Here is a 27,474-nt window from a genome sequence, read left to right as displayed (position 1 = left end):
GGGCTGTATTTATTTATTTATAAAAGTATTTATATACCACTGTATCATAAAAAAAAACCACAGTGGTTTACATTGATCTCCTTCCCCCATGCACCTTTGCACCCCATGACTAGTTGGGGGGGGAAGAGAACCCCCAGAATAGCACACAAAGGAAGGAGGAATACTTCCATCCAGCATGCTGAAATACTTGTGCAAACAAAATGATTGGAAGAGCATGACATTGAATCCTACCCTCTGCATATTCTGTGCTGGAACTTAAACAAATATTTCTACTTCTCACAGAAAACTTACTTTTCTTATGAAGAATTCATAGCCACACAATATCCTGAGGCCTATGAATTGCGCTAGTGCCATCTTGTGCTAAATGCCATTCATACCAGTGGGTGTGGTGTGACGCAACAGCAGACCTCATGGCGATATGTTGTCACCCTTTAGACGTGTGTGTGCTTCTGCTCCCCCATGATTTACTCAGGAAAACAGCAGGAGAGAACTGTGTGGCAGAATAACCCCTCAAATTTCATCCTCTCACTTTTCTGGGCTAATGGGTAGCAAACAGATGTTTTCTGGAAGCACTTGACATGGAAATGAGGGCTAAATTTCCACAAGATCCTGCTAGATTTCCAGAAGTGGTTTTAACATAAAATGTGGAAATTATTGGGTATGGAAACATGGGAGAATGAAATAAAGCCTTGTCTGACCGTACCCATTGAGCAGGCATGGCGAAGCAGTAGTTTTACTTATTCCAGTAGTTCTGCTCCTACATAAATGAAAGGATTCGCTCCCAATTATTATTTGCCAGATTATTAAAAGCTCTCATGTTTGAAGGGTTAGCCAGCCTTTGGAGCTTAATTGGATACCTTTCAGAGGATACGCCCAGCCTTTCTTCTCTGGATGAAGGTCACAGGAATAGTTTAGCAAAAGGGTGAGCCCACAACACACACCCTACAACTGCTATAATTGCCTTGCCTTTTTATGTATTCATAACATGATATGTCACGTTGTTTCATAAGGGCTGGCACTTCCTCAGAAGTGGACAGAGTTCTCTTCAAAGGCAAGGCGGAGAGTCAGTAAGAAAGCACTATCACTTCAGATGAATGACCACCTGTTCTATAAGTAAATGAAACTCTTAACACATCCACACCATGCACTGAGAGCACCTGGCTTCCCCCAAAGAATCCTGGCAACTGTAGTTTACCCCTCTCAGAACTACAATTCCCAGCACACTTAACAAACTGCAGTTTGTGGATGTGACTAAACCAAACAAGTCTTGCTTTATTAAGTCCTGCTTCTCACCTCAAAAGCCAAAGTGACTTGAAATCTACATAAGACATAATTATAATATAATACTGGAAGGAGTGTGTGTGTGTGTGTGTGTGTGTGTGTAGTTATAAAGAGCTCACAAGGAGGAATATCAAAGTGAATTCATAACATTGAACTTTAATTGTAAATCTTTAGAATAATTAAAGTGTCTTGATATTTTATACTGGAGATAACTCTGCTAGCTTGCAGATGAGACGAGCCACATGCATAGCTCATAAATCCAAAGGATCATATAAAAATGGAAACATTTTTTAAAAAATTCCATTTTGCAGTTTATCATTCTTTTCATGGTCAGGGCTAAATAATAGTTTAGATATGCTAGCAATATACATTTACATTGTGCATTGTATGAAAAGAGACAGTACTTTTATGCCTGTGAGTTTGAAGGTGTCCTCTTTCCCCATGCAATCTTTAATTTAAAGCACCAACTATGTATTGCAGGAGGTTGGACTAAATGACCCTCGGGATCCCTTCCAACTTTATAATTCTATGATTCCATGAGCATTCATTATTCCCCCTCCCCGCACACCAATAGATTGAGAGAAACACTTGTAGGACCCATTGGATTCAATGGAAGACAGTCTTGTAGAAGATTTATAGACTAACACTTTACTAGAGAATAAGGTATCAATTTGCTATGAAAAATCTGTGGATCTTTAAGGTGCTTCAAAACACCTTGCTGGCCAAATCCAGTGCACAGCTAGTGAAAACACACTGGTGGAACAGCTGAAATGTGGTGGAACTGTGGGGAGGATGAAGGCAGTACAGTGCAGTAGTCTCTCATTGAGACTATGACCACACCCACAATGACAACACAACTTTACGTCATCACTAGCACAAGGAATATTCCTCCTGTTGAGTTTAATGGGAGGAAAAATAAACAGGCCCACTCCTGCAGTGATGGCTATATGCAGATAGCCAGTGCAGAGTACAGTGGTACCCTGGGTTACAGACGCTTCAGGTTACAGACTCCGCTAACCCAGAAATAGTACCTCTGGTTAAGAACTTTGCTTCAGGATGAGAACAGAAATTGCGTGGCGGCAGCAGTAACAGCAGCAGCAGCGGGAGGCCCCATTAGCTAAAGTGGTACCTCAGGTTAAGAACAGTTTCAGGTTAAGAACGGACCTCCAGAATGAATTAAGTTCTTAACCCGAGGTACCACTGTACAGAACAGACAGCCAATGTGGCGCCCAGGGCCGTCTTTACCTGGGGATGCAAGGGGTGCGGTGTACCTGGGCTCTGAATTCTGGGGGACGGCAATTGTTTACCTGCTGCACCTTTATGATCGGTGGCAGTGAAAAGCAATGGAGCGAAAGTCCCTGCCCTCCTCTTCTGTTGCTCTGTTACTCCGTAGCGTCAAATAAAACAATGCAGTTTTTTCTGCTGTGTCTCGTTGTTACAGGTGAGCGATCCCCCCCCCAAAAGCTCAACAACTTTGGCTTCCCCCTCCTAAGAAAAAGCTCAGCAACAATTTTAAAAAGGGGTGCTAGGCGGATATTTGCACCCCAGTAGCACATATGCTAGGACGCGGGTGGCGCTGTGGGTTAAAGCCTCAGTGCCTAGGGCTTGCCGATCGAAAGGTCGGCGGTTTGAATCCCCACGGCGGGGTGCGCTCCCGCTGCTCGGTCCCAGCGCCTGCCAACCTAGCAGTTCGAAAGCACCCCCGGGTGCAAGTAGATAAATAGGTACCGCTTACCAGCGGGAAGGTAAATGGCGTTCCGTGTGCTGCGCTGGCTCGCCAGATGCAGCTTTGTCACACTGGCCACGTGACCCGGAAGTGTCTCCGGACAGCGCTGGCCCCTGGCCTATAGAGTGAGATGGGCGCACAAACCCCAGAGTCTGTCAAGACTGGCCCGTTCGGGCAGGGGTACCTTTACCTTTACCTTTAGCACATATGCTAAAGACGGCCCTGGTGGCACCTTCCAGATGTTGCTGCCTAGGAGCAGCTGGATCAGGCCAAAGGCTCATGTAGTCCAGCATCTTGTTCTGGTCAACCAGATGTTATATTACAACTCCCATTGTGCCTCACCATTAGCCATGCTAACTAAGGCCAAAAGGAGTTGTAATCGATCAACATCTAGAGGACACCACATGGGCTACTGCTGGTACAGAATGTGGCACAAGTCAACACTCAATCACAACACAGCACCTCAAGTAAATATTGGTGACTGACCAATCCATAATAGGTGTCACAGGAAGACCACACCTCAAGCAGTAGGAGGTGCAGCAAGGGCCAATACTTCTCAGACCTTAGGACACACTTACTTATGGCTCACAACGGGGAACGCTGGTGATGGGGAAACAGGAGGCCAAATTACACAGAAAGGATGTGCTTTGCACAAACAGCCCGTCTCCAGAACACACATATGGTCTTGAACATATTGCTTCTCTTTCCAGAACCCTTACAAGAGTCTTACCTTGGAACTCCAGGCACAAATGCACAATGCCCACTCTACTCCATGAACTAGAGGTTCAAGGAAAGAGCACCCGTCCTCACCAATAAGCAAAGACAACCACACCACAAAACAGGCCTACGCAGAGGAAGGGACAGCTGCTCCAGGCCTTGGAGGGCTAAGCCAGCCAGGGGCCTGCACGAGGTACGCTAACAAGACTCCTGTACCAGGCCTCAGACAAACTCTGCATAGGCCTGCCACAAAGTATAACTGCTACAACTCTTCCACATAGTGATTGCTGTGCTTACCAGGAGGCAGAGGTGGCAGGTGGCAGGAAGGTCAGCATGGTGCTAACACACTAATAGGAGCAGCAGTTTGGCTCTGCCAGTGCTTTTGCATTACAGCCACCTTCCAACAACCTCACAGTGCAGCATTGCGAGTGATGAGAGGTCTGGTAAGCTTCTCTGCCCCTCCCTTCTGATTGCTACTATTTTCCTTCTGCCTCCTTTGGTATATCCACTTTCTGTTTCTCACCCCAGGTATATGGTTGTAACATTTTTGCCATCCAAGAGTAGGGAGCAGTCTCTCCCACACAAGGGGAATACTTATTCCCACACACAGGTAAGCTGTCTGTTTCCTACTGCGTTTCCTTCATGGTATCTTGACTAGAAATTTGTTTGGAAAATAAAAATTCATGGGTAGGAGTTGCATCACTGCCAGGTTGAGTTAATAAAGAGGGAAAGACAGTTCCTAATTTAAAACTGTATTATGTAGCAGCCCACTTAAAAGCTTGAGTAGACTGATTTGATCTTCTTAGTTATTGAATATGATATGACTTGCAGCAGGTATATTCAGATAATCCTCTATATGTTTTTCTTCTCCACTATAGAAAGAAGAGGGCAAAAAAGATAATACAGTTTTTTTCCCTTGAAATCTTAGAGGTATGAGATTAAAAATGAAAAAAAAAACCAACAACTCATTTTGTCTATCTGCTTTAGAATATGTAAGACAGTGTGAGGTTTTGTTATAACACCCAAAACAGAAGATTTTTTCCCAAGCTAGGACAAAATGCTAGGAAATACAAACAACGAGGTCCTTCCAAGATAATTGAATTATTATTTTAAAAAAAATAAATGAAAAGTTTTATTTATGGGCAGTATCCAGAGTTTTGTGAGCAGTGGGGCTTTCTTCTCCATTTCAGCACCCCCAAGCTTTTCAAGAGTTAAGGTATAGGCTACAGCCTATGCTTCCTTAAATATATATATATGGGTAAATGGGAGTGTCTTCAGTTGTTGCTAAATGGTGAACAGTGATGGTGTCGTTTTCTTCACCTGGAAGTTTCCATGATGGTGCAGAGAGTAAGGGTGCCAAGGCTCTGCTGCCAGATTCCCCAATTTGAACCCCTTGGGGCCTCACCTTACATTTGTGATGAAGTGATTATAACAGTGTTTGACTAGGCTCTAGACAAGGGTTCAAATGCCCAGTTGACCGCAAAGCTAATTGAGTGACCTTAGGCCAGTCTCTAACTCTAATCCTAATCTACCTCACAGGATTGTGAGAATGGGGAGGGCGATGGGGAGGGCAAGAACTATGCACCTCACCTTGAGTACCTGGGAGGAAAGGGGGAACATAAGTGTTTAAAAAATCACTTAGTCTTTCAGTTTGAATTTTTGATTTATGTGAAATGTTCCCATCAACTGTGGAATACTCTCCTGAAGAAGAGAGGCCACACTCGATCTGCCACCATTCGGGAGGGCTGTGACAAAGTTTTTATTTATTTTTTTCTGTCATGTCTTTGGTTTATAACTTCCTTTGAGCTGGATTTTTTTTAAAACCACCTGTCAGCTAGTTGTAATGTGTTTGTGTGGATTTAGTTATTGCATGCTGGCCTGGATCTTAACTTTGGGATTTAAGATATGTGCATGCCACATAACCACTGTCCCCAACCTCCCACTTCCTGCTATACTAAGTTGAGGCCTCTGGAAAGCTGCTCCAGAGGGTTGGGGGACCATCCAGAATGGCATTATGGGATATGGCAGAAGGGTTGTAGCAGGGGGAGGGGGACTTGGTGAAAAGAGTGGTATCTTCGGATCCAAGCCACTGTTTGTGTAGTATATGTTATTATTATGTTGTGAAGTGCTGGGGCAACCCAGTAAGATGTGAAATTACGGAATTGGACGTCCCTATTTTCATCGGAGAAATAGTGAAGGGTATGTGTATACTGTACAATAGAAAAAGGTAGCCCTGAAACAGAGTACAGGATGCTGCTTCTTTGAGTAAGAGCACTAGCATTCATGCACAGCTCCATGAAAATGGTACTGGTTTAAAGACTGTTAAGCGACAGGTCCTTTAAAATGCATTAAATATGATTGACTCAATTCACAAGGTGCTAAAATGATGTTTAAAATGAAACATCAACAAGTTTGTAAATTGCATTAAATTTTTTACTAGGTTTCAATTATTTTTTATTATGTTGGATTTTTCAAGGACTTACATAAGGGTCACTTCATAATTAAAAAATTCTATTACAGTTGATCCTCTAGTAATATAAAGTGTGTACAATGACCTGATTGAAGGGGAAATGGTCTGATTAAGATAAGCCTGAGCTCATGTGGATCACTTGGACAGAAGAGAAAAGATTTGGATATTGCTTATGTTTCCTAGATTTCAATTGTATTGCCGGAAGGACTGCTTTTCTTCTGCTGCTGAAGCAGCAAAACATATCTAGGAGTGCACCAGAAGAAGAGAGGGTGGGAACTTGTTTAGAAAGAAGAAGACCATCTATATCAGGCCACAGCACATCTAGTCTAGCATCCTATTCTGCTAGTGGCCAACTAGATGCCTATGGGAAGCTTACAAGGTTCCCAGGGTACTATAAATTAGTGTTGCCATACGTCTGGAATTTCCCAGAAATAGCTAGAATACTGCATTCGCAAGCAGTGTCTGGGCGGAAATTGCTAAAATGCCTGGGGAAATCTGGACGTATGGCAACCCATGTCAGCAGGGTCATTTTTGGCGATTTACCTTAAAGAAGAAACTCAGAAACGTCTTTTTTTTTTTGCTATTTTTTCAACAACTTTGCTCAAAAAAGCTCAAGAATTTTGTGCCCAGATTTTCACTTTTCAAAATATGGCAACCCTATTATAAATAGCCCAATGGAACTTAGGAAAAAGCTTGCAAGTAGTACATACTAGGATTGTTGTTGTTTTTTTTAAAAAAGAATAATGTTGTATCTAAATGGGATTAGTGTAAAAATAATTGTCAGATGGCTGTTGTGGTTGCTCGAGAGAAACCAGGCAGGACTCCGACCTGAGTTTTACAGGCTTTATTTTGGTGCAAACTATTTACAGTGAAGCGCACCAAAGCTCATGTCTGGCTCAATTGCTAGCAGAATTTGGGAGTGGTCTTTCTTTGTACCTCCCCCAACATAAAAGCTTTGTTACCCCCAACCGTCTCCGCCCCTCTCTGCACCTCAGACTACTGCGCAGGATGGGCGATGGCAAGGGCGTGCTTCCCTCCTCTCCTGCTTGCTCAGGAGCGGTGTTAAGGCTCCCACTAGCATCCTCCAGTCCTTGCACCTCTTCCCCACTGGAGGTGGAGCTTCCCTCCTCCCGGGAAGAGGAACTGCTTCACAAGATTTTTGGAGGCTCCCTGTAACACAACTGCCCTTCTATTTCTCGCGTCTGAGCTGGTGGCAGCTCCCTGACAATAATGTTTTTATGTTTGTTTTCTGGAACCATAATTCCAAATACCTACTTATGCTATATACCAGTAATTTAATTTATTGCTATATGAAATACTTACAACCATTGGAAATATTAAATCTTGAGGTCGTCCCCCACTCCTATCATGCACCCTGGTGTTTCAGTGCCACGGGAGAGAAAGCATATGCATTCTATCACTGATAAATCTTTAAATACATGAATGTGCATCCAAGTTTTCTGACTTGGCGGAGATATGAAACATGGATAAATATGCTATTTTTCTAGAAAAAGAGTTGTCAGAATTCACTATGAACACCTCCCTAATTCTCTTAGAATGGCAGTGGCGCCCAACTGAGTTCCGACAAGTACTGGCTGAAAAAAAGCCCTGGATGGAGGTCAAAAGCTGATGACTGGCTGCTGCACAGCATCATAAAACCAGTGCAGCTACTTTTGTTGTCTGAAGATACGAGACTAACAAATTCCTATAACATCTGTGACAATGAAGAGGCATTTGTAGTTAGACACCAGTTCCCATCATCCCCTGCCAGCATACTCAGTTGTTGGGCTTGTCTTGTCTTAGTGTGCCATGTTAATTGGGCTGTGTGTGCTTCACTGGCCTATTACATACCCTCCAACACTTCTCCAATGAAAATAAAGATGTCCCATTCCATAACGATAATTTTACTATTTATACCGCACACAACTTATTGGTTTGCCCCAGCCACTCTGGGCAGCTTCCAACACATATAAAACCATAATAAAACATTAAGCATTAAAAAAAAAAAGCTTTTCTATATAGGATTGCCTTCAGACAGCTCAGGGATCAGATAACTCCATATTCTCCAGTGAAAATAGGGATGTCCTAAGCACAAGCAGGACATTCCAGGGTCAAATAAAAAATGGGACGGTTTCGCTTAATCAGGGATGTCCCTGGAAAATAGGGACATTTGGAGGGTCTGCTATCACTAGTTATTTGGTGGTCTACTTGCAGCATTAAAGATGATATCAAACAGTGTCCTGCCCAATGGAGCGAAGTCTAAACAAGAGAGGATTGAGTATTAAATATCAAATTACTAGAAAACAATGAATAACTAACTACAGAGAATGCTTTATCATTCACGAACAGTTATTGGTTAGAGCAGGGGTCGGCAACCTAAGACACATGGGCCACAAGCATTGGCTCCCATGTGCCGCGCTAAACTGGCTCCTGCAACCCATGGGAAGCTGCGTAAGCCTCCTCCACGCTGGAAGGAGCACTGGAAATAGCATTTGTGTGTGTGTGCATGCGTGCGCACTCCGGCCCACTGCAGCGTCTGTGGGACTGTGAACCAGCCCAAGCCAAAATAACTTTGCCGACCCCTGGGTTAGAGTGACATCCAATGGGCCCACATGCATCCCTAGACTCAAATTATTTAATGAAATGGGCTGTTTTAAAGCCTCACCCAATACATTAGGTTCACAAAAGCCTTGCTTAATCACTCTCATCAATCTTTCACCTACCATATAATTTTATTTGCTTTCCTTTTGTTAACTTGTCTGTCAGAGTTACTCAACCCTTTCACGGTGATAAAATTTCCACTTCATGTAAGCTTGAGGTAGCTGTAACTGAAAACTCTTGTCTGGGCCAGCCAAGTAAGGAAGAGGTAATTGAGCTTTCCAAACATTACTGCAGGGAAAATGATTAAAAAACATGATATATAGGCTACTCTCGGAGTCAGCCGCTTCAAACATATTTTACATAAAACAATCTGCACAGTGATGGCTTTATCATGGAATAATTACATGTGTATTTCCTTAGATGGACATGCTCTGAAAAGCATGTATACATGCAGCAAAACCGATGTTTGTGTCATGTAGCTGGTATATTACTCTTTGCACAGCTGTTTCCAATTAGGAAATTCACCATGTCTACTGCAGCCCCTTAGGCCATGCTTATGGTTGAAATAGCTAATACCTGAGTTATCATTGACAGGATATTTCTTTGTGATGTGGCATGCTTGGAGTATGACATGCCAATCACACATAACATTGCTGATGGATGCATCTAGCTTCCAGAGAATGAGTGCCCCTAGATTTTGGTCCTGTTTGAGAATACACATTTATAAGCTCTCATAATAAATATGTGCACAGCTAGGTGTAGATTTGCTGCTTTGGGGCTGCTGTTCTGAGATTCCTTGGAAAGGCAGCTCAAGGACCATTGGACCAGTGGCGTAGCGTGGGTTGTCAGCACCTGGGGCAAGGCAAGTAATTTGCGCTCCCTAACCTGTGGATTTTAGCAGGGGGCAGAGAGCTGCGAGTGTGAGTGCAAGCGCGCGCCCCCCAGATGTTGCGCCCGGTCCGGCCGGCCCCCCTGCACCCCCCACACTACGCCACTGCATTGGACAGACTTGAGTCTCAGTTTCTGCTGCTGGAAACAGATCTATGATATTGGACAATGAGATATCTGCTGTCATATCCTCGCTTCCTGTTGCCAGCAAAATCTTACAATGCCTTGACCCAATGTCAGAAATCTGATATCGGTAGTTAAAAAAGAAAAAGCTGTAGGGGGGATGTTCAGGGCATGCTGAGGGAGGCCTGGCTTGGATCTGGAAGCCATTATGGTCCTTGATATGCCTCCAAACTGGGGGCGGGGACAGGCATGCTTGCTTCCAATTTGAAGGAAAAAATAACATTTAAAAAACAGCCCAGAAATGGATGGAGGTATACACTCATGCCAAGCAGGATAAAAGCAAGTGAACTATCTTCAGATTTCACCCAGAATTGAATTTATGTTTGGTTGGAGGTGTGGTCATGCGGTTGCTCCAATAGTCCAGCTTGGAGCACAATCTTGGGTAGGGGATGCCAGCTACTTGGTCTCCAGAAGTGTGTCTTTGAATGTGTTTAACGCACCTCGGGAGTGTGTGTTTTGTCAATAAAGAATTAAGCTACTGGCTGTTTGTCCTCCTTGGGCTGGGTGTGCTCAGCAGAATGTCCAGTGGTGGAGGAAAATAAAATACTCAAGAGATATGCTATTGCATTCTATCAATCCACATTCTAATTTTAAGCCAGTAGCAGTCGGGGTGGGGGATACTTGTTCAGTCCAAACTTTTGAAAACAAGCAAGCCAGTCTTTTTAAAGAGAATGTCATGCCAACCATCTGTCTGCCAAGCATGTCTGCAAAGCTGGCCATCTGTTTCTTCCTTAAATGTCTCTGGTGTATTTTTAAAGAACATGTAAGTCTGCTGTTTCAGCTGATATTGTAGCAACAAACATGGTGATCTGTATTTTGAGGACTTTGGCTGAACCTTTTCTTACACTGTACATATTACATGCTTGTAGCTTCATCCTGTGCAGGTTTATTTTTATTTTATTTTATTTTATTTATTTATACAACGTTTTTATACCTCTTGATTGTAATTACAGCCTCCATGCGGTTTACAAAAGAATAAACATTAGATTCGTCAATAAAAGACAGTGCTAAAAACAGATATATTTTTTAAAAAAATCAAAATATAATTAAAATCAAGAGTTAGTGAAAAACAGATTGAAATGTGTGTCAGTGTCTGCATATCTGGCTAGGCTTGGCTGAACAAAGATGTTTTTAGCAGGCACCAAGAATACAGCAAAGGTGCCTGTTGCCTCATGTCCATAGGGAAGGAGTTCCAAAGTGTCGAATGAATTTTGTTTTGCACCTTTAACAGTGCCAGTTCGGCATTGAGTTTACTGAGAAGTAATTTCCACTGAGTTCAGTGAAATTTATGCATCTATATATCGCGAAGTGAAGTCAAAACACAGAGTCAAAATTCACAGTAAAAGGAAAAAAATTACTGAGGCAAACAGGCTTCTTTACAAACACTCTACAAACAACAATAGAAGAGAGCAAAGTAAAAGTAAATAAGGAGCACATTGAGCCCATGTATTTATCCTTCCTGGCTCCCTGTGACTTCCTGTAATTGAAACAATATTTGTATGAGTCAGAGTGAGTCAAATAGAAGAATGAATCTGCACTTTTCAGCATTTTCCAACACTTTACTGCTTCTGCTCTCAAAATACCTTTGTCACATGATACTATAGAGATACATTGGGTTGCAATTTAGGTCAAGCTTATGTTAAGGCTCTACCTTAAGCTTCACCACACAATTTTTAGATGTTATTAAGAATGCAGATTGCAAAACAAACAAACACACCACTCAGTGTTCAGGGAAGTGAGCAGCATATGCCCAGTGGATGTAAGATCCACTGAAATAAATGAGACTTCCATCTGAGTAATCAGATAAAAAGGATGGAATTACAGAGCTGGGCATCTGGAGTGAGAAATGTCATTGGGACAGCTCTCGGTGTTTGCTGCCCTAAACCGTCACCCACTCTCCAGTAAGATAAGGCTGCTTGGCTTAATTCCACATAAGGCAACAATGGCTTATGACAATGACCTTGTTCCTAAACAGATTTTTAACCCCAGCAGCTGAAAGTGCATACCCTCCAACATTTACCCAGCGAAAATAGGGACATCCTATTCTATACCCACCCAACATTTCTCCGATGAAAATAGGAGCGTCCTAAGAGAAAGCGACATATTCCAGGATCAAATCAGAAACCGGAACAGGACATCCGTAAATCCGGGACTGTCCCTGGAAAATAGGGACACTTGGAGGGTATGAAATTCTAGCTTGTGCAAGCATCCTAGATGAAATAAAAGGAATCAACCTTTCATTCTTCAGAAGGGCCATGGCTCAGTAGTAGAGCATGTGTTTTACATGCATCAGGTCCCAGGTTTGATCTCTGACATCTCCAGGTAAAGCTAGGAGAGACCTCTTTCTGAAACCCTGGAGAGCCACTGCTGGTCAGTGTGGACAATGTTCTAACTTGGTATAAAGCTGCTTCCTACGTTCCTACACTGTTTTGCCTGTCATAAAGAATTACTGTTTTAGATCATTTGTGAAGTAGACTATATCTGTACAGTGGTACCTTGGGTTACATATGCTTCAGGTTACTGACGCTTCAGGTTACAGACTCCGCTAACCCAGAAATAGTACCTCGGGTTAAGAACTTTGCTTCAGGATGAGAACAGAAATCATGCAGCAGCGGCGCAGCGGCAGCAGGAGGCCCCATTAGCTAAAGTGGTGTTTCAGGTTAAGAACAGTTTCAGGTTAAGAACGGACCTCTGGAACGAATTAAGTTCTTAACTCGAGGTACCACTGTAATGATGTGACTAATTCTGTGAAAGCAGCAGTTCCTTTGGAATGGTACACATCTGCCCTGTGAAAGTTCTTTTCTGCCTTTGTGCGACACGTCTTCCTTTTCTCTGGTGGTTGCAAACTTGTGGTGATGTCACCAACCTGCAAATTATGATGATGTGCTGACACCGAGGCTACTCCAGCCCATGTTGACCAGTGTTTCATTGGTATCCTCAAAACCCATGTCCAATTTATGTGGCAATGTTTGCTTCTACACTAGAGCCCTTTAACTCTGCAGAGCTATTTTCTTTCCACCATTAGCTAGAAGTGGAATTCAAATGCATGTTTGGTATAGTATTTAATACAGTGTTATATCATCCAACAACATCAAAGGTTCTTCTATATATTTTATTCTGATCCAAGTCTCATTCAGCAAATTTAGCCTGCAGTATTAATTACAAGCTTCATGTTTGTCGATTCAACTTATTTTGTTTGCTTTGGCTTCCTTTTTCACACAACCATGCATATTGGTGAATAATAATAAAAACAATTCTTTTTTTAACCAGAAGGTACCAGGATGGGTTACTTCAGGTAAATGGGTTAGGACTGCAACCTAAGTCCCACTTTGTTCAGAAGGACTTACTCCTAGGCAACTGTGTATTGATTGTAGCCTGATGCAAGAAAAAACCCCATTATTGTGGTTATTTTCTATTTCAAATAAACCTTTTCTTTTAGAACTCATTAGTGACTCCAGAATTACATGTATAACAAACATGCTTCCTATATAGAGAAAGCACTCAACTTATATTAATTAATTTAGGGATAATTTACTTCTTTTGCATTTGAAATGCATAGGGACCAGAAGATGGTACAGTAAGATTGACTTGCAAATCAAACATGAACAATTTTGTCTCTCATATAATAAAAAGAGTGCTCTGTAATCTCATTTGTGCCTTGGGCAAGTATTGTATATTGTCTATGCTGAGCTTGTTAAAAGATTTCAAATTGGCTTGCAGTGTAAAGAAACTATTTTAGTGGCATGCGAGTGGCATTGTTGCTTTCTTTTTGATTTATAAGTTTCAAGCTTTTACTGTGACTTGAGCTATAATTACCATTTGTAATTAAACAAGAACAATAATCATGATTATTTTACACTCTTTAACACTATGAAAAAAAAAATCAGTTCAATCCACATTAGATTTTTATTGCATTTTGCCATAATAACAGTACGTTGTAAAATAGATTCTTTTCCAAAAGTAGAACCAGTTAATGAATGAAAATAAAACTTACTGAAAAATGAACTATTTTTCAAGAAGGCAGACTTTTGACACAATAAGCAGAACAACAAAAAGTGGAAAATATTTCAAACTTTTATTTTTCTAATTTACATAGTCATATTTCAACAAACATCTCTTCATGCTCATTACGTTTGCTGACTGAATTAATGTTGTTACTTTCCCTCGTCAAATAATACATAATAAAAGTACATTTTTATTATTTCTAGTTACATAACTTTACATTTATTCCAGCCCTGATTATAAAACATATAAATGCAAGCTTAATCCAGGCATGGCTATATGTGCTTGGGAGCATGAGTATGTGCATGTATATCTCTAACTGTGCAAGGAGCAGTGCATACAAATGTCTGCTGCACATATTGTTCTCAACCTTAAAAAGTTTCACCTATCACCTGAGATTTCACCCTTGTATATCACTAGTCAGATGATCCCCCAAAAGCCTGCTTCAGCTTTTCAGGGAGCTGAGTGGAGGGGCAGGGAGGTTGGGGTTCATTCCACTCCACATTTCCACTAAACCCAGATTATCCATACTGTCACTGGTAACCTGGATGGTGTTACACATCTGTCTGCTAGATTTAATGTTGATTCAAGACTCACTTTTAGATTTCTCTCTCATTTCTTTTCAAGATTACTTTCCATTTGTTTGACTACCCACCAAACAAAATATAAAATTATTCAATGGTCATCAAACTAGCCCACAGTCCAAGAGACATTCTTGTTTGAAAACAATTCCTAGTGATTAGGATCCTGGAAGCTGTAGACTCCCAAAGTTTTCTAAACATTGTAGATTATCATTATCATCACCAGACATTTGAGCATTGATTCAGATCATTGGTCCATCTACCTAGTACTGTCTACTACACTGATTGGCAGTGGGATAGAGTTTCCAAGATGGCGACGAAGGTAGTCACCAAGTAAGTTTGCTTACCCTTATCAAAGTTTTAAGAGGTTTTAAGTGGTTTTTATCTTCCCCTGTTTTTTATCCGAGAGTTTTAATGATCTGCTGGCTGTGCTGGCTTTTTATCCGAGAGTTTTAACGAACTGCTGCCCGTGCTGGCTGTTTTTATTATTATCTCTTTTATTACCGTCACGGCTGTCGCCGCCTCCCTAATCTGGGAGAGATAAGTGGAAGGCAGTACTCTTGTGTGGAAGACTAAAGGATTTAAGGTGCTCCCCAGCACAGTGCCCATGACGGGTCCCCTGCAAAATTGATTTATGGGTCATGGAAAACGCCCAAGAGACTCGGACGAGGCGTTATCTTCTCCGAGGCCTAAGCAATCAAGGAAGGGTTTACTTAAAGGAGGGAGAGGCACCGACGAATGTACCTACTCAATAGTAACTCAAAATCGTTTCGAGCCCCTAATTGCCCTTGAAACAACATCAAAAGATGAGGCTCCTGAGACGCCACAAATTGGAAACGCTAATGGGGATACAAATGGGGAGGGTCCCTATCCGAAGGAGGTGTTGGTAGCCGATTCTGCGGACTGCTCAGGATGTGAGCAACTCCATCTAGTAATTAGAACTCTAAACTGTATATTTAAGAAAATTGACGGCCTATCCTCTCAGCTGCATAGCCTGCAGCAAAAACTGGATGACCAGTCGGTTCAGTCAGCCCAAGATGGGGCAGTAGATGTTCCATTGCGCCGGCAGAAAGCCCCTCCAAACACTGATCGTATGAAGAACTGCAAATACAATATCAACCCCTCACTGAATCGCCAATCCCTGATTCTACATCCAAGGAAGATTTCCCTAACCTTCCGGGAAAGGGACCCAAGTTGGGCAACGCTGCATGGGACTAAAGAGCACCTCAGATGGCTTCTAAAACTCAAGACATCACAAATAGATCTTTGTGCTGTGCTTCCCTTAATCCACCAGAACAGATACCAGAGAATAATGCTGGCTTTCCACTCTGCAAAAATCCCCTCTCTCATTATTCAGCAAAAATTGTTTTTGAATAGTCTTGGCATTTTTCCAACGAGAGTTTTCATGGACTCCATAATTAGACCCCTCCTATCGGAGGGATTAATCAAGGAGACGGTACAACCTTCCCATCCTGAACCATAAAAGAGGGCTGAGCTGTACACCTCATGTTTGGGCCAGTCCCATAGTACTCCCACTTCTTCAGCTAAACACTATGATTGTGCCAGTAACTCGTTGACACCCCAGGAGGAAAGAGAGCTTATTGCCTCCTTTGGAGAGTTACCAGCGCGGGAACAACAAGAAATTATAAATAGGCTGGACTCACTTAAACTTCAGCTCCTAAGTATCGCCTGCAATGGAGTTCCTAGGAAGAATACCCACTCTAACTTAGCGGTGCCATGCCCCATGGAGGTGGAAACAACAAGCCCCCAATATCCAGCATACAAGGTGCCATCGGCATTGGTTGGGAAGGTCTCACGGCGGGAGGCAGACTCTTCTCCTCCCCTTCACGCTGGTAACACATCCCTGCTTTTAATAGACTTAACTGTTCCCTCTGAGATTAACCGATCAAAGAATGAATCTCAGGATAACACTCCCTTGGACAAATCGTCGCCCCTGCATCCCTCCATGCCGGACTTGGAATCAACATACATCGAAGACCCTCCACGACCTGTGACGGTAGTGGCCACTCCAAGTCAGGCTTCTCCACCAAAAATCCAAAAATTACGTAAGGAAGACACTACAGTGTCGAGAGTCAACGCAGTGTGGACTGAAGACCCAGCAGGACATATAAATCAAATGATCACAAGTGTATCGGTTAGATCCCCAAAGAGGATAGCTCCAGCGGACTTGGCAGGAGCCTCCTCAGAGCCTAGTTGGGCTCGACAGCTAAAAACGCCAAATATTATCTCTACTCACCAGGATGCTAACTCTTTTCTGCCCCCCAAAAATTCTGGCCCTTGTGATTTGATCGTGCCACAACCGGATTGCACCAGAGCAAAAGACTTACCACAACCAGCGCGCACCAGAGCAAAAGACTCACCTCACCAGGACGTCAACATTCAGCAAAGGAAAATAACGGACTTCTTTAAGGGAGCGTCCTTGCTGCATAAGAGCTCCCCACAAGAATTTAAATGACGGTTAGCCGGACAACCCAAAAAACCACCAGTATCGATCCTCTGTTGGAACATAGCTGGCTGGCGTAGGAAAAAATGTGACCCAGAATTCCAATCGTATATCAATTCGTTTCATATCATTCTATTGCAAGAAACTTGGGAGGAGGGTGAAATTGTTATAAATGGATTCGAACTTCTATCTCTTCCAGCTTGCCCCTCTCAGAAAGGAGGACGGCCGAAAGGTGGTCTAGTAATTGGTATCTCACTGAAGCTGCATTTTAAATTGTCATTAGTTTTGACTGCTCCCCCCTATGCTTTATCCGGGTTGATGTCGGGGGGGAAAGTATCACTGCTAATCTCCAATGTCTACCTTCCGCCAGGTGGTTCGTCCCTTGAACTGCATGATAGATGGGAGATATTAGAAGATCATTTAGTATCATGCCGAGTTAAACATTCCAATAGCCAATCCTTAATTGGGGGTGACTTTAACGCACGCATAGCAGCAAATTGGGCTGATCTAACTAAAGCTAAATGGTGGTCAGCTCCATGCCTCGAAAATTATGATTTGATACATGCCTTGAGGAGAACCTCAAAAGATTCTAAAGTAAACGAGGCTGGAGTACTTCTTTACCAAATGGCTATTCGCTTAAACCTAGCACCCCTGAATGGTTGCTGCCCTCCCGATATACCGGGGGAGTACACTCACCTAGGCATAAAATCAAATAGTGTACTAGATTACCTTTTAGCCTCGAGTGATTTGATGCCGAAAGCTCTCTCTTTTAAGATTGACAATATTCAGCTCAGTGACCACCTCCCACTTGCTGCTACGTTTGACCTAGACTGGCACGGGGACAAGTACAGTCATCCAACTCAATTAGGCACTAACACAGAAAACCTGGTAGAGGGTATTAATACGACATTACGAGTGAAGGGTATAAAGTGGTCTGCAATGCAGGCTCAAAAATATTCTGAATTTTTTCAGCAGGAGATCATACAAACCTATTCAGCCCTTGACATAACCTCATATGAACACGACCAAACTATTAATTTATTTGCCAATCTGTTGAATGTCCTCACGTCATTCTTTACTGTCCCAACCCACCAGGCAAATCGGGCCCACTCCAAGACAGGTGCACTGTGGTTTAATCGTAATTGCAAACAAGCCAAACAACATCTTTATGCTATTTATAACGATTACAAATCCTCAGGGGCGACTATGCTCCCCATGGAGTACTATCAGGCAAAATCAGCTTACAAATATGTGCAAAAAAAGGCCAAACAGGAATGGCAACTGAACCGCTGGCATGCACTTATAGCTGCCTCAAATACCCGTAATTCCCGAAAATTCTGGCTGTTGGTTAACAGAAAATCTAAAAGATACCCCCTAACAGTTATCCCTGCCCCAGTCTGGGAATCCTTTCTTAGGAACTATTTTGCATTACCAGACCTTAATATTAATACAATCGATGGATTCTATGAGCAGCTCCCTCTTTGGCCACCCACTGACCCGGAAGAAATCCACGGTCTCATTTCTAAGCTCAAAGTTGGAAAAGCCCCCGGTCCTGACCTAGTCCCAGCGGAAGCTATAAAACTTCACGCAGACTGGTGGGCGAAAATCCTGGCCATTACTTTTGATGCCGTAAACAACAGTGGGAAGGTTCCAAGAATATGGAAGGATGCGATTATTATTCCAATTCATAAAAAGGGCTCGACAGATGATCCGGGAAATTACAGGAATATCAGCTTATTGTCAATAATTGGGAAAATATATGCACGGTTCTTGTTAACTAAGCTTACTAAGTGGGCCGAAGAGAACAACCTGATTGGGCCTGAACAGGCTGGTTTTAGATCGAATCAGTCAGCGGTCGATCATGTCTTAGTTTTATACCACCTTGCCCGGAAATATTCCGCCCCAAATAGAGGCCAACTTTGTGCGGCCTTTATTGATTTAAAGGCTGCTTTTGACAGCATCCCCAGAGGACTACTTTGGGGGAAATTAGTACGATGGGGAATAGACAAAAGACTTTTGTGGCTAATAACTAAACTGCATGACGGATCGGCCGCTAGGGTTAGAATCACTCCGGCAGGCGACCTCTCAAAGCCAGTAACCATCAATAGAGGTGTTCGTCAAGGATGTATCCTTGCTCCGACCCTTTTTAATCTATTTATAAGCGATATGAGGGCGCCTCTGATAGATTCTCAAGAGACGATCCACGCCCACCGTCTTGCCCAATATCGTTGCCCCCTTCTACTCTACGCAGACGATGCAGTGATCCTATCTTTTTCAAGAGTTGGCCTTAGGAGGGCCTTAAAATTTTTTGATGCTTACTGCAAATCAAATTTTCTTACAATTAATCACGCAAAGTCCAAAGTCCTAATTTTCACCAAGAGTCGAAAAACCTATAATTGGAGAATAGACGGGAAAGCCATAGACCAAGTTTTTAAATTTCAATACTTGGGTGTCTTCCTCCAACACAACATGGGCTGGAAGGTCCATCTTGCATATGTATTAAATAGAGCTAAAGCCCTTTCCTTTGCGCTACTGAGTTTTTTCTTTTCAGATGGGGCTTTCCATATTCCATCAGTGTTAAAAGTTTTCAAGGCAAAGGTGATTGCAACAATAGCATATGCAATCCCAATATGGGGGTCCTTTGTTAATCTAACCCAGTTGGAGGTAATCCAAAACCAACTGCTAAGAAGGTTGCTAAAACTACCCAGGTGTGTAGGCAATGCAGCTATACGACTCGAACTAAATGTGACATCTCTAGAAACTACACTATGGAAATGCATCCTCTGTTACTGGTTGGCATTATGGCATAAACTCCCATATCTCCACCTGATACAGTGTCTCTGGAGAGATGACTTCCCTAGCCCTTGGGCAAAAATAATACATGGGAAACTTGTGTCCTTAGGACTATCTCCATCTGAACTATTAAAATTGGATTTAATTTCTGCCAAGAGAATTATAACTCACAGATTAGAGGAGATCGATTTACAATTTAATATTGCGACAGGTGGTGGCACCTGTTCGCCGATAAACCTTGGCTTAACACCACCAACGAAACTCCCAGCTTATTTAACTACCTTATCTGTGGTGATGCACAGGTATGCCTTTATAAAGGCTAGATTCAATGTTTTCCCATCAAATGTGTTGGGTAACAGACTCTCCAACGGACAGATCTCACTCCTCTGTGACTGTAAAAGTGGATCTATAGAATCGTTATACCATATAATCTTCTGTTGTCCATTACATTCGGCTCCACGGTCCAAGTTTCTGGTCCCATATTTATCGAGAATCGCTGACAGTCCTCAGGAAGCCCAAATAATATACTTATTAAACGACGAAGACTCAAGTAGATCCCTTGCAGTCGCTAGATACCTGATTAATGTCTTATTTCATAAGAGGAGAAATGGATCACTGTATGACTCTGACAGCTTAGCCAAACTTAAGAACCATCAATAAGTGCCAGAACTAAGACGCATATCCCCGAGGGATTTGAATTACGGTTGACACAGAGGGAGCTTATTGTATATAGTGTTTACTTAATTGAAGTAAAATTGGTTTTATATGGGTGTTTTAACTTGGAATTGTTTTAAATTGTTTGTTTATGGAAATCTTGATGTATTATTTTAGATATGGGCCTATGGCTGTAATAAATCAAATCTGAATCGGATTGGCAGTGGCTCTCCAGGAAATTCCCAGATGCCAGGGATTGAACCTGTGACTGTCTACATGTTAAGTGGATAATCTACCACTGAGCTATGACCCTTTCCAAGTAGTCCAGTAGGCTAGGATCCATCCAATTGCAGACCATGGTGTCCCTTGCTCAAGATCCAGAGCCTCTGACAACACCACAAATGAAACTCTCTTCTAATATTCAGCATTATTACATGGAGTTATCTTTGCAGCGAAACATTTGCCTTGGCCTAAGCCCCCCCCCATTTAATCTGTACATATATAAGCAAGAGAAGGGGAAGCACTGGGTGGCGGGCTTAAAAGTATGGAAATTCTTTTCCCTTTTCACAACTTCAGGCAGACACTCACAGCAATTCACAAATACAAATTCTTCCAAGGCATCTCTCCTGCTGAATTGTCTCCACTGTGTAGCTAATCTTCTGTCCTTTAACCTTTGTTTTTCTTTTTTCTTTTTTTATAAAATTTTTATTAGTTTTACAAAAGTTTTTATAACAAACAAACATAAAAGAAAAACAGACAAACAAACAAATATAATTTCAAAATATCCTTTCATAAACTTCTTTCCTCGGACTTCCCCATACCTCCCCTTTCTGCATCCTCATGTCCAAATTTTATAGCAACTTATAAATGTTCTTTCCCATCCTAATTCATCATAGTCCTTTCTTAATCTGATCTTATATTACTGCAACCCTTTCTCTCTGTAAAATCTCGACATTCTAAGCTTCATCAAGTTTATAATAGTTCTTAAGATAAATCTTAAATTTCTTCCAGTCTTCTTCCGCAGTCTCCTTTCCCTGGTCACGAATTCTGCTCGTCATTTCCGCCAATGTCATATAGTCAATCACTTTCATCTGCCATTCTTCCAAGGTGGGTAAATCTTGTGTCTTCCAATACTTTGCGATCAGTATTCTTGCTGCTGTTGTTGCATACATGAAAAAAGTTCTATCCTTTTTTGGCACCAATTGGCCGACAATGCCCAAGAGAAAGGCCTCTGGTTTCTTAAGGAAGGTATATTTAAATACCTTTTTCATTTCATTATATATCATCTCCCAGAAAGCCTTAATCTTCGGGCATGTCCACCAAAGATGATAAAAAGTACCTTCAGTTTCCTTACATTTCCAACATTTGTTATCAGGCAAATGGTAAATTTTTGCTAGCTTAACTGGGGTCATGTACCACCTATAGACCATTTTCATAACGTTTTCCTTTAAAGCACTACATGCCGTAAATTTAATACCAGTGTTCCACAACCTTTCCCAGTCAGCAGACATAATATTATGACCAATATCCTGTGCCCACTTAATCATAACTGATTTAACTGTTTCGTCTGTATTCCATTTCAACAGCAAGTTATACATTCTTGACAAGTTCTTAGTATTGGGTTCTAACAATTCTGTCTCAAGTTTTGATTTTTCCACCTGGAAGCCAATTTTCCTGTCTTGTTTGAAAACCTCCATTATTTGATAATAGTGGAGCCAATCTTGTACTTTGGGTTTTAGTTTTTCATGGCTCTTTAATTTCAGTTTCTCTCCATCCTGTTCTAAGATCTCACAATACTTTGGCCATCCGTCCTCCATATTAACTTTCTTGTGGGCCTTAGCCTCTAAGGGTGACAACCATCTAGGGGTTTTGTTTTCCAACAGATCTTTATATCTCATCCAAACATTGAACAACGCTTTCCTTACAATATGATTTTTAAAGGCACTATGCACTTTGATTTTGTCATACCATAAATATGCATGCCAGCCAAATGCATTATTGAAACCTTCTAAGTCCAAGATATCTGTATTCTCGAGGAGCATCCACTCTTTCAGCCAGCAGAATGCTGCTGCTTCATAGTACAATTTTAAGTCCGGCAGGGCAAATCCCCCTCTTTCTTTTGCATCTGTTAATATTTTATATTTTATTCTGGGCTTTTTGCCCTGCCAGACAAATTTCGCAATATCTTTCTGCCACCTCTTGAAACAGTCCATCTTGTCAATAATCTGCAAAGTTTGAAATAAAAATAACATTCTAGGCAATACATTCATCTTAATCACTGCAATTCGGCCTAACATTGACAATCTCAAATTTGACCATATTTCTAGATCTTTTTTAATTTCTGACCAGCATTTTTCATAATTATCCTTATACAGATTCAAATTTTTAGATGTTAAATTAACCCCTAGATATTTCACCTTCTTAACCACCGTCAGACCTGTCTCTTCTTGAAACTTATTCTTTTCCATATCTGTTAGGTTTTTCCCTAAGACTTTAGTTTTTTGTTTATTCAATTTAAATCCAGCTACCTGCCCAAATTGTTGGATTATTTCCAACACTCTTTTTGTACTAGTGTTTGGCTCCTGCAAAGTCAATACAAGGTCATCTGCGAACGCTCTTAACTTATAGTGTTTAGTTCCGACCTGTACACCTTTAACTTGCTGGTCATCTCTAATCATGTTCAGCAACACCTCCAGGACCGAAATGAAAAGCAATGGGGAAATTGGGCACCCCTGTCGTGTTCCTTTTTCTATCTTAAGTTCCTCAGTTATTACATTGTTTACAATTAGCTTAGCTTTTTGTTCAGAATATATTGCACCCATACCATTCTCAAATCCTTGTCCTACCCCCATCCCATGAAGATTCTTTTTCATAAAACTCCACGAAATATTGTCAAAGGCTTTCTCCGCATCCACAAATATCAAAACTGCTTTAGTATTTATATTCACCTCTAACTTTTCCAAAATGTCTATTATGTTCCTAACATTGTCTGAGAGGTGTCTTTTTGGGAGAAAGCCTGCTTGGTCTCTGTGAATCTTCTCCATCAATACTCTTTTAAATCTTTTTGCTAAAATGTCTGCAAAAATTTTGTAATCCACATTCAATAACGAAATTGGGCGGTAGTTCTTCAGTTGAGTCTTTTCAGTCTCTGTCTTTGGTATGAGTGAAATATATGCTTCTTTCCACGACTCGGGTGCCTTTTTTCCCTCTAAGATCTCGTTACAAACTTCCTTCAACGGTTGTATTAGCCATTCCTTTAAAGATTTGTAATATCTGGAAGTCAGTCCATCTGGCCCTGGAGATTTGCCCAATTGCATATCCTGAATGGCACCCTCTATCTCTTGTTCTGTTATTCTCTGGTTTAGCTCCACCTTGCTATGATGAGAGATTTTTTGTAATCCATATTTATTAAGGAATTTATCTATGTCCTCTTCATTTTGTAATCCTTGGGAATAGAGTTTTTTAAAATAACTCACAAAGCAATTTCTTATCTCGTTGGGTTTAGATATATTTTTTCCATCCACTTCTAGACTTGTGACTGTATTTAATTTCTGTCTTTTCTTAAGTTGCCATGCCAGAAGTTTACCACATTTGTCTGCCGACTCAAATGTCTTTTGTTTCATTTGCTTTATTTTCCATTCTATCTCTTGATTCATCAATTCCATATATTGTGTTTGATACAACTTAATCTCCCTCAAAATCTCCTGGGACTTTGGTTTTGATCCTTTAACCTTTGTTTTTCATCTTGGAATTCATCTTCAGTCAAGGAACATGTTTTGCATTTCATTGAGAGCTTACTAAATTCCTTTAATAGCTTTCTGTAGGAAACGTTATCAAAGCTTTTATAAAAAGCTTCATTAATTAGTTAATGTTAATGGAGCACTTCAAAGATTAAAAAGCACTGTATAAATGTTAAACAGTGTTATTATAAAAATGTTCCCTGCATTTAATTGCTTCATTTTTAATGCAAGAGAAACTACATGATATGTGCCTAGCCAAATCTTGGTTGTCAAAAAATTGCAGGTTGCCTGAATTTGCTATGTGTTGTTTCTCCACTAACCCATGCAATGGAATCTACACCTCACCCAATGTCTAATAATTCATATGTTATGGGTATTTCTTAGCCCAATTGTCAAATAGCTTTCCATGACCATTGAGCACACAGTCCACACTGAGGTGTTTGTGCAGATCATTCCATTTGAGCTTTCTTTCCTAAAGAGTTTCAGTACTTCTGAGGGTCCCTCACCTTTGCTGAACCTCCATCGTGTACATAAGATGGTGCCAGTAAGATTTTTCATAAGCAGTGGAACTCATAGCTTTGAACATCAGAAATAGAGGGAACGATTACATTCCTTCCCCATTCAACATTCAGCCATTGGATGGTTCCAGTGTTTTATACACATTCTAATAGAGCAACAGATCTAAGAAGAGAATAGTCTTGTCTGCTGCTGGTGGGAAAGAGAGAAAAGAAGCAAAGTGGTCACCCATTGGAATGGAGATCTACCATTCGGCAGAGTGAATGAATGGGGTAGCATGAATGATGTTTGAGAATAGGGATACATTAGCGGTCTGTGTATGCATAGTGTGCAAGTAGCCCGTGTGTGAAACAGAAGCAGGAAGGCAACTCTTACAGCAGTGATCAGCTTGTTGTGTGAGTTGTCTGGGTGTGAATGGGATGTGTGCATTGTGGAAACTGTGTGGGGTAAGGATGAGTAAGTGTTTCAAAGGGCATGATCTATCCCCTCACAGAGTTGCCTCTGCAAGAGGGTATATCCATAAAGGCACCACCACAGAGACCTTGCCCTCTCCCCCTAGCCCACTGCCCCTCATGTACAGTGGTACCTTGGGTTAAGTACTTAATTTGTTCTGGAGGTCCTTTCTTAACCTGAAATTGTTCTTAACCTGAAGCACCACTTTAGCTAATGGGGCCTCCTGCTGCTGCCACGCCGCCGGAGCACAATTTCTGTTCTCATCCTGAAGCAAAGTTCTTAACCCGAGGTACTATTTCTGGGTTAGTGGAGTCTGTAACCTGAAGCGTATGTAACCTGAGGTACCACTGTACAGTGGTACCTCGCAAGACGAATGCCTCGCAAGACAAAAAACTCGCTAGACGAAAGGTTTTTCCATTTTCGATTTGCCTCGCAAGACGAATTTCCCTATGGGCTTGCTTCGCAAGACGAAAACTTTTCGCGACTTTGTTTCCTATGGGAAACCGTGCATCGCAAGACGAAAAATTCGCTAGACGACAAAACTTGCGGAACGAATTAATTTCGTCTTGCGAGGCACCACTGTATTATGTTAAATGGTCTGCAAAAGTCATTACATTAAATAGACCATATTATGTCTCTCCTAGAGTACGCAGTTTCCCAGTGCTTGTAATGCCAGCAAGTGTTTGTGTGTGTCTAGAATCTTTTAAGGCCTCTGAGGGGTCTTGAGCCTGAAAGTTTGTTTGAGGCCCCATCCTTCATCTTTTCCGTTAAAGGGGTTGCTTGATAACGCTGATGTGTCCTTTTCCATGCATGAAGCCTATAGCAAATGTCCCTATTAACATCCTCCCATGTGTGCATCGAGGAAAAGTATGGGTCCCTCTGTGGACAGGCCTCAAATTCAGAGTTATGGCAGGTGATTTGCAATATGCCAGGCACAACCCGCAACCATCTGAAGGCTAGTGGAGTGGAGAGGGAAGGGCTCGTAATGTCCTGTAGGGAAGAATCCCCAGTTTGTTTATTATTTGTTTGTTTTATATTTTGCCCTTCCTCCTGATAAAATAATCAAAACACTTAAAAACAATTCCAGTACAAGAGTAGATTAGGAAAATCTCTACTGTCACAGAAGAGGAAGGTCTTCTGTAGGCACCCAAAAGACAATGGATATGGCCCAGCAAAAGTAGCGTGGATTGTGCTGAAGTTTTTCTGGTTTTTAAAAACATGTCTCTGAGCTTTCATGGGTCTCTGCTTAGTACGTGACAGTTCGCTGGCTCAGTTGTGATTCCAATTCCACCATTTTAATTTTAAAACAGAAAAATCAGCACAAGAAAACTCATTAGAGAAAACAAGCAAGGCAATAAATATCACTATTAATATTTTATTCTATGCTTCTTCAGAAATGGAAGTTACTTGGCTTGTTGCTTCATTCCTCTTTTTTGCATATGCCATTTTAATTTTACTTCTATATGTAAAGTTTATTTTTTTTTTAAAAAAACAATGCTTAGAGTTTACTTTTGATTACTTTCATTCATTGGGAGGCTCTTTGATATAGCAGAAGTTTCTGTAAATGTGGTGGAGGCATTTTTTTCCTCCTACTATTTGTTGCACCACTTCCCAACTCTCAGGAGCAGATATGTGGGGTACATAAGAGTTCTAGGGGAAATTTGCCAAAATCATTTCTTTTCCCCTTCCACTCACAGAAGCCACCACTGGAGGCTGTGAATGGAATGTCAGCATTGGATATAACCAATTCTTCATAAAACTAAACACTTGGTTGCTTCAGCATCCGTGAATAGCTTTATTTAGGCTATAATCTCAAACACACTTAACCAGAGAGTTAGTTTCAGCGACTAAAGCAGAACCTCTGAGTAAAATGCTTAGGACTGCACTCTACCCTAAATGTGCTTTGGTGCTTCCATTCTTGGTAGAACTTCAGTCTTGCCAGCTGCATTATGCATTCCATTTTCAATGCATTTTGAGGATCATGACCTTTATGAAATCCGTACGGCAGGAAATTGAAGCAACTAAATGCACAAATTGTCATCTCGTCTGTCCTCCCAGTTGAACGACGTGGCCCAGGGAGAGAGGGGAAAATAGTGGAAGTGAACAGCTGGCTTCGCAAATGGTGTAAACAGGAACGGTTTGGATTCTTAGATCACGGACTGCAGTTTCTTGAAGATGGACTTCTGGCAAGTGATGGGCTGCACCTCACAACGGTTGGGAGAAATGTTTTTGCCAAAAATCTCAGAAACCTCATCAGGAGGGCTTTAAACTGACTAATGTGGGGGAGGGAGACAGTGCTCCTGAAGGTAGGAGTCTATCAATTAATGAAGATGATCATCCAAATGTCATAGACCAAATGGAGCAAACAGCACGCGGACCTAGTGGTGGGAGGAAAAAATCCTTAA

This window comes from Podarcis vaucheri (assembly GCF_965113315.1).
Source record: "Podarcis vaucheri genome assembly, chromosome: 3".
Classification (NCBI taxonomy): Eukaryota; Metazoa; Chordata; class Lepidosauria; order Squamata; family Lacertidae; genus Podarcis; species Podarcis vaucheri.
The sequence above is the reverse complement of the archived record's forward strand: the minus strand, read 5'-3'. Positions refer to the sequence as shown.